General features: G+C 43.1%; 1 long non-coding RNA gene across 1 annotated transcript; it reads left to right on the top strand.

The window, feature by feature from the left end:
• The first annotated feature begins 7657 nt into the window (after positions 1-7657).
• LOC150063101 (uncharacterized) lies at positions 7658-9549 on the top strand. Its single transcript, XR_016535394.1, has 3 exons — positions 7658-7720; positions 8371-8800; positions 9330-9549. It is a non-coding gene; the product is annotated as an uncharacterized LOC150063101 (long non-coding RNA).
• Positions 9550-10257: the final 708 nt, after the last annotated feature.

Genomic DNA, 10257 nt, shown 5'->3' with positions numbered 1-10257 from the left:
TTGTTAATTAAAAGAGTTAAACTTGGAAACTAGACTTTGATGCAATATGTTGTTTCCATTCTTGGAAACACATTCACCAGGACCTAATAAATAATCCATGAATGCTAATCTTTTTAAGTCATTTCAAAGGCATGCAGTCAGCCTCAATAATCATGAATGCAATGGCGGTGACACAACTCCATTAAAATGGAAAGGTACACACTGATTAGAGACACTCAAGCGGTCTTGCTCAAAGTCCTAAATTCAAATACCACATCATTTTATTTTGAGCAAATGAAGTAATTCCAATAATATTTTCTCCATTTTTAAGGTCAGATCACTTAAATTCTACAGGCTGTAGAATCGTGTGCCTGCTTTAAATGCAGCCTGAATCATTTTTCTTGCATTCATTAATTAAATGTGTATGTTGCTTATAGGTAACAGCCATTCTTATTTTAAAGGAGAAATTTTAAAATGCTGTATTTTACTTGTCTGGTTACAAGATTGGAGGGAAATAATGGAACATTATTTCTTATCACATCTTCTTAATAATAGATTTGAAATTAACCTTCATTTCCATCACTGTAACTTTATTCTTCCTGAGAGAAGGTGGCTGTGTATTTAGTCACTGCTGCAGTTTTCTAAACATAGTGTTCTTATTTTTAAAAACTGAGAAAGGATATATTCAATAACAAGGCAATACTTTTGTGTGTGCATGCAACTGCTACTAGGGGTTGAACACTCTGTGAGTTTTTTCACTCAAAGCTGGAGTTCTACCAGTTGAGCCACAGCTCCACTTCTGCTTTCTAATGGTTAATTAGAGACATAAGTCTCATAGATTTTCCTGCTCAGTTTAGCTTTGAACCAAGATGCTCAAATCTCAGCCTCCTGAGTAGGTAAGATTACAAGCACGAGCTACCAGTACTAAGCAAGTCTATGCTTTTAATAGACTGGTAGTTCATTTTACAACCCAAAGCAAACTTTAGAACATCTTACTTTCATGAGAACTGTGGTGTATTAGTATGTATGTATATATGCATATATATTTCCCTCCAAGGGGAAAATGATAGGACTTTATTGTTTCATGCGGGTCTGGCACTTTAAATGAGTCAGAAAAGGAAAGGGTGGGGGAGAGGAAATGATCTCATCCTTACTATAAATTAACAGATTCTCTGGTTTCCTTTGGCTGCCTGTGTTCTGGCTGTGGGGAGTTAAGCTGTAGGTGTCGTTATGCAGGAAAGTGATGGTTCCGGAAGTTGTCCATCCATTTGTTTAGAACAGCATGACTAGTGCTAGACCCTAAACTTCCAGATGCACCGTTCTTCAGGGCTGTCAAAATATGGACATCTCCTGAACATGCAGCTGTGGCTCTTTTCCAGGCTCCTGCCAAAACAAAGGAATTAGGAGCAATTCACCAAAGTCAAGTAACACTGGCCAGATAGGAAGCCTTTGACCCCAAAGGCTAGTCTTCCCACAGGTTCTATGCAGGGCTGCCTCCCAGAATTTTCTACCAGAAGCACCGTCCAATATGGCTGGCTGTCTGCAGAGGTTATGATCTTGGGGTCTAGTAGGAAGCAGGTGTCTGTCCTGGAGAGATTCTGATATATCACCCTGGCTAGGAACTATTGGAGTTTTATTTGTCAGCTATTTATATTTTAAAATAAAACTATAGGGTTGAAACTAGAGGTGGTGGATCCATGGGAAATGTTTAGCAGAATAACCAAAGCCAAGGAGAAGTAGCATTGAAACAGACCCTGGAGCCTGGCTACAGGGTCTTGTGCATCTTGACTGGGTAGCTTTGGACCCAGCTTTCTATAAAATGAAAGAATTAAGTGAATGAATTTTAATAACAAAAGCTAGGGGTACAGTGTTAAGCACTCAGCAGGTGATAAGCAATGAGTCCAGGACTTGTAGATTGTTGTAAATGGCCTGAAAGTCTTCTGGTCCATCTCCAATTCAGCAGCTCCATGCATTCCATGGAAAAGTTGAATTTTTTGGCTCAGAGCTGGAATTATTGGGAGACTTGTGTAGAGTATGGCGGGAAGGCTTGTCTGAAGGAAGGAAGAATTTTAATGATATTGTAATCAACAAGGTCATGGACCAAGATAAGGCTTCTGTGGTGGTGGTCTGTGCACCATGTTACCAAGTTGGGGCCTGACCTGAGGGCCATGGGGAGATGAGAGTTCACTCACACAGTGTGGACCTTCAGAGACAGTGACAGTAGGTGTGAGTTAGACTCAGAGGAGTAAAGAGTGAATCAGTGGGTTGGAGATGAGACAAAGTGTGGGGTTATGGCTTACTTCTGTGTTCCTGTCCAAGAAGAATTATTTTTATGCTTTGTTTCTACAGGTCCTGGTGCTGAAGTTTTCTGCAAAAATTTTTCTTTCCTCCTTTCTTTCTTTGTTTCTTCCTTCTTCCCTCCTTTCTTTCTCTTTCTTTCTTTCTTTCTTTCTTTCTTCTTTCTTCTCTTTCTTTCTTTCTTCCTTTCTTCCTTTCTTGTCTTTCCTTTTCATGTTTGATGGTACAGTGGATTAAATTTAAGGTCTCATCTTTGTAGACATAGTTCTTCCCCACTTTTGCTTTTGGTTTGTCTTTCACATGGTGTCTCATTCTGCTTCTGACCTCAAATTGCAATCCCCTCTTCTTCAGCCTCCTACTTGGATTCTTATCCCTCAGGCAGGATACTACCTACATATAGACTTACGGGTTTGAATTCTGTGTGCACTGGCATATGACTTTAAAAAAAGCAGCTGATATGCTGTACACTCACTATGCATGTGAAGGCATTAAATTGAATTATTTAGTACTCATATAAAATAATGGGTGCTAAGGTTATTTCCATTTCACAACTGCAGTAACTCAGAGGGGAAATAGGGTAAAAGTTACATGAGGGTTCAGAGAAACAGCTTTGCAATACAACACAGAGGTATTCTCTTAGAAGAATACCAAACTTGTATGAAAGAAAACATTTTTCAAAGCTGGGCATGGTGCCTCACACCTATAATCCTACCTACTGAGTAGGCTGAGATCTGAAGAGTGCAATTCAAGGCCAGCCCAGGCAGGACAATCTATGAAACTTTTATTTCTCCTTTGCCACTAAAAAGCCAGGAAATGGAGCAGTGCTTCAGTAGCAGAGAATCAGCTTTGAGCAAAAAAGCTAAAGGATAGCACCTAGGCCCTGAATTCAGTCCCAATACCAACACAAAACAAAAAACAGGATAGGAAGGAAGGAAGAAAGGAAGGAAGGAAGGGAAGGAGGGAGGGAGGGAGGGAAAAAAACAGAAGAGAGAAGGAGAATGAGGAAAAGGGCAAGCACTAGGCTTTTTGAGGTGCTTGAAGCCCAGCCTGGATGCAGATATCTGAAATTGTGATTCATCTCACTTCTATCTTAACTTGCTTTATTATCTGAGCAATGGGAATAATAAAAGTACCCACCCCAAAGCGTGGTTGTGAAGTTTTGAAGATTAATGTGATAATGTGAACAAAGGAACCACAGTAATTATTCAACAAATGGTAGCTAGTGTTCCTATATTACAGGCAGACTGTGACAATGTAATGATCAAGGTACAATGTGACCTTAAAAGAAGATTTTACTGGAGCATTGTACATGCTACATAAATGTTAATTGTTATTATTATCACAATTTTTAGTTCAGCTTGTATAACAATTTATCACTGCAACAGCAAGATTTGCCAGCCTGACTCTTGACAGAGGGCCTGCATCCTGTTTGGTCGTTGCCGGGCCCTCCCTCTCAGGGCACTGAGGGTACTGTGGCAGAGTCAGGTCTGTCATTACTAATGGTGCTCTTCTCCTAGGCTCCTCGGCCAGTCGCAAATATAATGCCCACTTTGAGAAAAAATAAAATAAAATTTCAGAATGTCCCTGAATTCCCTTGGCTCAACCTTCCACACTTTCAGAATGACTTCAGGATTGCCACCAATATAAACCAAAAGGAAAGGACAACTGTGGAGTAACTTATTAGATAGATAGATAGATAGATAGATAGATAGATAGATAGATAGATAGATAGATAGATAAATAGATTTTTATTTCTGCCAATCCTGGGCTTGAACACTGGGCCTGGGCACTGTCCCTGAGTTTCATTTGCTCAAGACTACCACTCTACCACTTGAACCACAGTGCTACTTCTGGCTTTTTCTGTTTATGGAATCTAACCCAAGGTTTCATGCATGCTAGGTGACCACTCTACCACTAAGCCACATCCCCAGCCCAAGTAGAATAATTTAATACTGAACTTTCCCCCATGGAACACTTTTATAGCATCATCGTGTGTGTGTGTGTGTGTGTGTGTGTGTGTGTGTGTGTGTGTGTGTGTGTGCACTAGGGCAAGAACTCAGAGCCTGGGTGCTGTCCCTTAGCATTTTTGCTCAGGGCTGATTCTCTACCACTCAGGCACTGCTCTATTACCTGCTTTTTAGTGTTTAATTGGAAATAAGAATCTCATATGTTGTCGTGCCTAGGCTGGCGTTGAATCACACTCTTCAGATCTCAGCCTCCTGAGTAGCTAGGATTCCAGGTCTGAGCCACCAGCACCCAGCTCACGGCATCATTCTTCAGGAGAAAGGGATGGGGGCTGTTGACAGCATTCGTTTCTTGGCTTGCTCAGTGGTGTTTTAGGCTGAAAGATGAAGGCTCTAAAATTAGATGATAGCTGTGAATGCTTAATGGGTACTTGGCACCAATCGCATTCCTCCCCCAACCCCCCATACAGTACTCAGCCTGGACTGCTCCACCCTCCCAGCAACTCATGGCTAGATCTGCAACAAGCCAGACTTGTACAGGGTGGCTGCTAATATCCCCTAGCTGCTGAGTGAGGAAACTCAGCCACTCGCATGTCCTGGTCATCAACAGCTGCTGTTTTTGCCCATAGGAGAAGCCATCCTCCCTCAGCCTCTCACAACCAGCTGCCTGCTCACTAGCTATGAAACTCCAGGTAATGGCTGAAACTTTCAACCTTCCTCTCCTCATCTGTGGGGAAAGGCCAGCAGGAAGACTTGGAGTTACACCGGGTAATGTGGGAGAAAGAGCTGTGCATCCACAGAGACTCTACACATTGAATAGTAAGGGTCCATCTTTCCTCCTCCTCCTCCTCCTCCTCCTCCTCCTCCTCCTCCTCCTCCTTTTTCTCCTCCTCTTTCTCTTCTCTTCCTCTTCTTCTTTCTTTCTTTTTTCCTTCTTTTTGCTGGTGCTGGGGCTTGAATTCAGGGTCTGCACACTGTCCTGAGCTTCACTTTTGCTCAAGGCTAATTCTCTACCACTTGAACCACAGCTCCACTTCCACCATATATAATTTACCGGAGATAAGAGTCGCAGACTTTCCTTCTTAGGATGGTTTTGAACTATGATCCTCAAATCTCAGCCTTCTGGGTAGCTAGGATTATAGGCATAACCCACCAGTACCCAGCTGGATCCACCTGTTCTTACAAGCACCCAGATTTTCAGAGCACTTGTTTGCCTCACCCTATTCCAGGTGCGTCTCTTGGATTGTCTTGTTGGGATCCAAGGTTAGGAGGCTACAACCATTTTCTCCAGTTCCATAAGATATGGAGAACTGGGATCCAACTTGGCCCATCTGGTCTCCAGGACTGGCTCTGCCTACCACATCCTCCCCACAGCATCCTTGTAAATCATGTTTGCTCCAGAGGCTCAGGGTCTGTGACAGCAATGGCTCAGTTGGTCCGTTCCCAAGAGCCACATTGCAGGCTCTGCTCTGGGCTTTGTGGTTCCTACCAGAGCCATTTGTCAGCAGGACATGTGGCTGCTTATGTTACCAGGCCAGCTTATCTGCTTTGAGGCACAGCCTTCCTGCCCAGTCCTGTGGGTTCATAACTTGACACAATGACATCAGGCCAGTATTCTGAGAGGAAACAGGATGGAGTATTAGGTCTTAATTCAGACTGCCCTCCAGCTTCCCACCTTATTCTATCTAGTAAAAGCAGCCCTTTCTTTATTTGGTGGTTCTTTCATTAATTCAAGAACTAAACACTGATTCACTCTCTACCGCAAATGGCAGCTCTAGAGACAGCTGTCCCCTTGCTTCTTCCTACCCATAGTGGTCACTTGCTGGGGGTACATACTGGGCAGCTACTCTTCCTTCTTCACTCTCAGGTATGGATATCCCCCAGAACCATGCCCTAATTCTCGCTTAGCCCTTGCAGGCAAGCCCACCTCCCAGGCTCAGGGATGTAGTATGTGACTTAACATTAACCAATCAGGTTTAGGTTAGACATTGGCCCACTGAGATGAAAAGTTCCTTTCTAAGATTATCAAAGTTCAATTAGAGTTGTTTACTACCAAGGAAGGAAATACACTCTCTGGCAGTCTATCTAGTAACCCTGAAAATGCATGTTCCCCCATCTTGAGAGGTAAGGACTTTTAGAAAAACTGGGAACTTCCATGTACTTAGGTGAAGCTCGTTACAATTGTATTTAAGCCCTCATACTCATTCCCACCTCTTATCACATCTTAACACATCTGTGATAAGAGGTGGGAGCAAGCCACCCTTTGCTACTCCTCTGTTGTTTGCACAGCTATCTTCTTATCTGTAATGTCTTTTCTACCTCTAGAAAATTCTACCTAAGCATACACTGAGAACTACATACACTATTTCCTCCTAAGGAAGCCTCTCTACCTTCCCAGTAGTTAGCTACTCTCTCCTCAGCTGGAGTGCATACTTTACCCTTAGTGGTATGATTTGGTCTTCCTCATTGGACTATAAGCACCTCTGAAGCTCCTCTATATCCCTGGATGCTAACAGAAAGCCTGAATGATGATTTATCAGATGAAGGGAAAGAGGGATGGGGGCAGAAGGAGAGAGGGAGAGAGGAAGGAAAGAAGGATAGATAAATGGATGGGTGAATGGATGGATGGATGGATGTGTGGATGGATGGAGAGAAAAACTGGCTGATGCAGACTCCATGGCAGCCTGTCTCAATAGGCCTCACTTTCAGATCTTAGTAACAGTACAACAGCTAAATTGGTTCTTAACATGATATAACCCTACTTATTAATTGCCAACCTCACAACAATTAATTGTACTGCCTACACCTATTAAAGTCTTCAACATTTAATAAGAAAGGTGGGCCAGCAATGCTTCCTATTATTCTGTTGCCTTACATCAGCTAGAGAAAGAGTCAATCTTAAGGTATATGTGGCTGAAAGGGACTAGATGGACCAGATATGATGGCTCCAGCCCATAATTGCAGCCAAATGGAGATCTAAGAAGGTGGAAATTGAGAGAGCGGTAGTTTGAGGTCGTCCTAGGCAAGAGCCTAACTCATTAGACAAGCTGAGTGCCGTGACATATGTTGGGGCCTAGCCTCCATCTCTGAGGCCTGATTCTGGCTCAGCTGCAATTAAAGGGCTTTGACCAGGCATTCGGTCTTTTGCATACCTCTCTTAAGGCATCTCTGTGTACGTGACTCGATTGAACCCCCCGCAGTTTCGGGGTCTCACAGCAGCTCAAGTCTTTCCTGCACCTGTCCTGCCCAGTACCTGAAAGCCCCACCCAGACCCTTAGTGGTAGCACAGAGGCCCTCTTCCTATTGGCTAGCTTTCCAGTGCCCACCGTCTCCTACCCTAACAGTATATAACTAATTGTCTGACGCAATAAAGGGATGAGAGCATCAGAGAACAAGAGATGAGCAGAGATCAGCAGAGAGATCTGATGCGCTTTCATGGTTAACACTGCTTCTGACTCAGCGTGGTTTTTTCTTCCCCGGTGATTGGGAGAGGGCTGGGTCTTCGACACTTACCATCTCGCTCGGCTCCCGGGGGACTACAGGCTGGCCCTGTGTGTCCCTCCCCGTTCCCGTGTTGCTGCCTCCAGAGAGGAGCAACAACATAGACCTGCAATTCCAGTGAGAGAGCACATGGAGGCTTTCCATAGAGCACTGTAATCTATGGCCTACTCTGGGCAAAATCTTGAGACTCTATCAGAAAAAAAAAAAAAGTGAAAAAAGTTGGAAGAGTGTCTCAAGTAGTACAGTACCTGCCTAGTAAATGCATGGCCCAGAATTCAAGCCCCAGTAACACCAAAAAGAACCTTTGGATTTTTTTATTTTTATTTTTTTGCCTGGGTGCTGTCCCTGAGCTCTTCAGCTCGAGGCTACCACCCTGCCCCTGGAGCCACAGTGCCACTTCTGGGTTTGTAGTGGTTAATTGGAGATAAAGAGTCTCACAGTCTTTTGTGCCCAGGCTGGCTTTGAACCGCTATCCTCAGATCTTACCTAGGATTACAGGTGTGAGCCACTGCACCCAGTAAAAAGAAAAAAATATATATATGAAAAGAAATAGATTAGATGCCCTTCAATCGCATTTCTTCTCTATTTTAGGCACACAGATGATATTTCCCATCCTTTTTGCAATTAGGTGTGACAACATGGCAGAATTCTAGCTCATGGAACATAGACAAAATTCCCAATCCTAACCCCTCAAATCACAAGAGCGGCCCTCCTCGGCTGTCACAGAAGAACACTGAGTTACTTAGGAACTGATGAAGACAGAAGATAGAGGCACGTGGATCTCATGATGATGTGGAGTTTCATTTCCTCCATATGTCAACTTAGGTGAGACCAGATTACATTTGAGAAATACTATTTTTTTAGTTACTGCAGTTGGATTCGGGGCTATAATGGCCCTCAGTCCTCCTATTTACATCTTCTATGTGGCTGAGGTGGCAAATATGTGGCATCACATCCAGCTGCTCATTGGTGAGATGAAGTTTCATGAACTTTTTGCTCAGGCTGGCTGCAAACTCTGATTCTCCTGATCTCTGCCTCTGGAGCACCTGGGATTACAGGTATACGCCACTGTAATGGCTTTTATTTTACACTCCTCAACCCAGTGGTATGTAAAAGCTTGTGTCAGCCCGTGAGAAACAATTGATAAAATTTGAGGAATTTGAAAAGTCAGTTACTAAATACACATATTACTAAAAGCCAATTCTATGAATTTATAATGTATTGATTATTCAAAACCCATCTCTTCAAGTCATTTTGTTGTATTTTACTATTAAGTACTGCTCTTGAGATTAGATTCATGGATCTACTGTGTACATAATGGTAATGTTATAAACATTTCTTCCCAATCTTTGCACTCAATAACATCAACATCACAATCATACTTGAAATCAGCCACCGTGGTCATATTTACACCACCAAAATGAGCAAGCATTAGAAATCATGCTGTCACCATGGAACAGGTAAAAATATGTACTAGCATATCATTCTAAATTTTTTTTAATTTTTTCTCTTTTTTTTTAATCATTCTAAATTTTATCAGCTAAAAAAAAGCAAATGCTCTCCTGACATACTGACCTTCTGTTCTAGGAGAAGACAACACCATAAACTAAATGCATCTTGGCTGGATGGATCTGGGCTTGGAAGGGAGGAAGAGTGAGTCAGAGCTAGGGAAGCTCAGCATGCCCAGGCTGAATGTGACGCTGTGTGCCTGAGATCCTCGCGGATCTCCAGAGCATCACGTTGTTATGGCCGATGTAGTTGTTGCCAAGGCCTGCTTTTGAAGAGATTGAGTGACAGTGAAGGTAGAAGTATGGTGAGTCACAGCTCATAGCTCATCCTTAAATTATCTGAAGGAGGGAATCTCTCTCAGTGAGTGTCTTTCCCCTCTCATTTCTAGAATGGCTCTAAGGCACAGTAGAAAACAAAAGGGCTAGAAATCCATGGCCAGCACAGGGACTGGGCTACAGGTGTGAGGACAGCAGGCTTTGGGCCAAAGCCTGCTCTATACTGTTTAGAATGCACCAGATTTGCACACGCAAACCCAATAATTATCCATTGTGGAAGCGATAATATTTCACTTAGAGGAAGCCAGAGGGTCCTCAGGCAGCTCAGGCCTCCTCCACAGGATATAAACTGCTCAAGTAGACCCCAGAGTGCAGAGCCATTTGCAAGAGACATCATGCAATTCACAGGATGTTTCAGTGCAGACACTGAATGAACTAATTCTGCTAATAGAGTATTTGATTTAATGACACATTAAAGGGGAAAGGGGGAATGCGGAACACATCTTTCAGCTCAGTAGGCAATGGTTACTAGAGATATTAGAGCAAAAAGAGACAAAGTCTCCCCTGCCTTTAGAACAAGAGAGTTGATAGGCAAAAGACACCATCTTGCAAATCAGGTATTGACTCTGCAACTTTAGCTAGAAATGATGAGAGCCAGGAAGTTCTGCACAAAGGTTATACTGATTGCTGAAGAGACTCTGACCTACATAAGGATAAGGAGTTCCTTTCTC

The sequence above is a fragment of the Megascapheus bottae genome, chromosome 5 (assembly GCF_031878675.1).
Source record: "Megascapheus bottae isolate mThoBot1 chromosome 5, mThoBot2.hap1, whole genome shotgun sequence".
Classification (NCBI taxonomy): Eukaryota; Metazoa; Chordata; class Mammalia; order Rodentia; family Geomyidae; genus Megascapheus; species Megascapheus bottae.
This window is presented reverse-complemented; position numbering and strand designations above follow the sequence as displayed.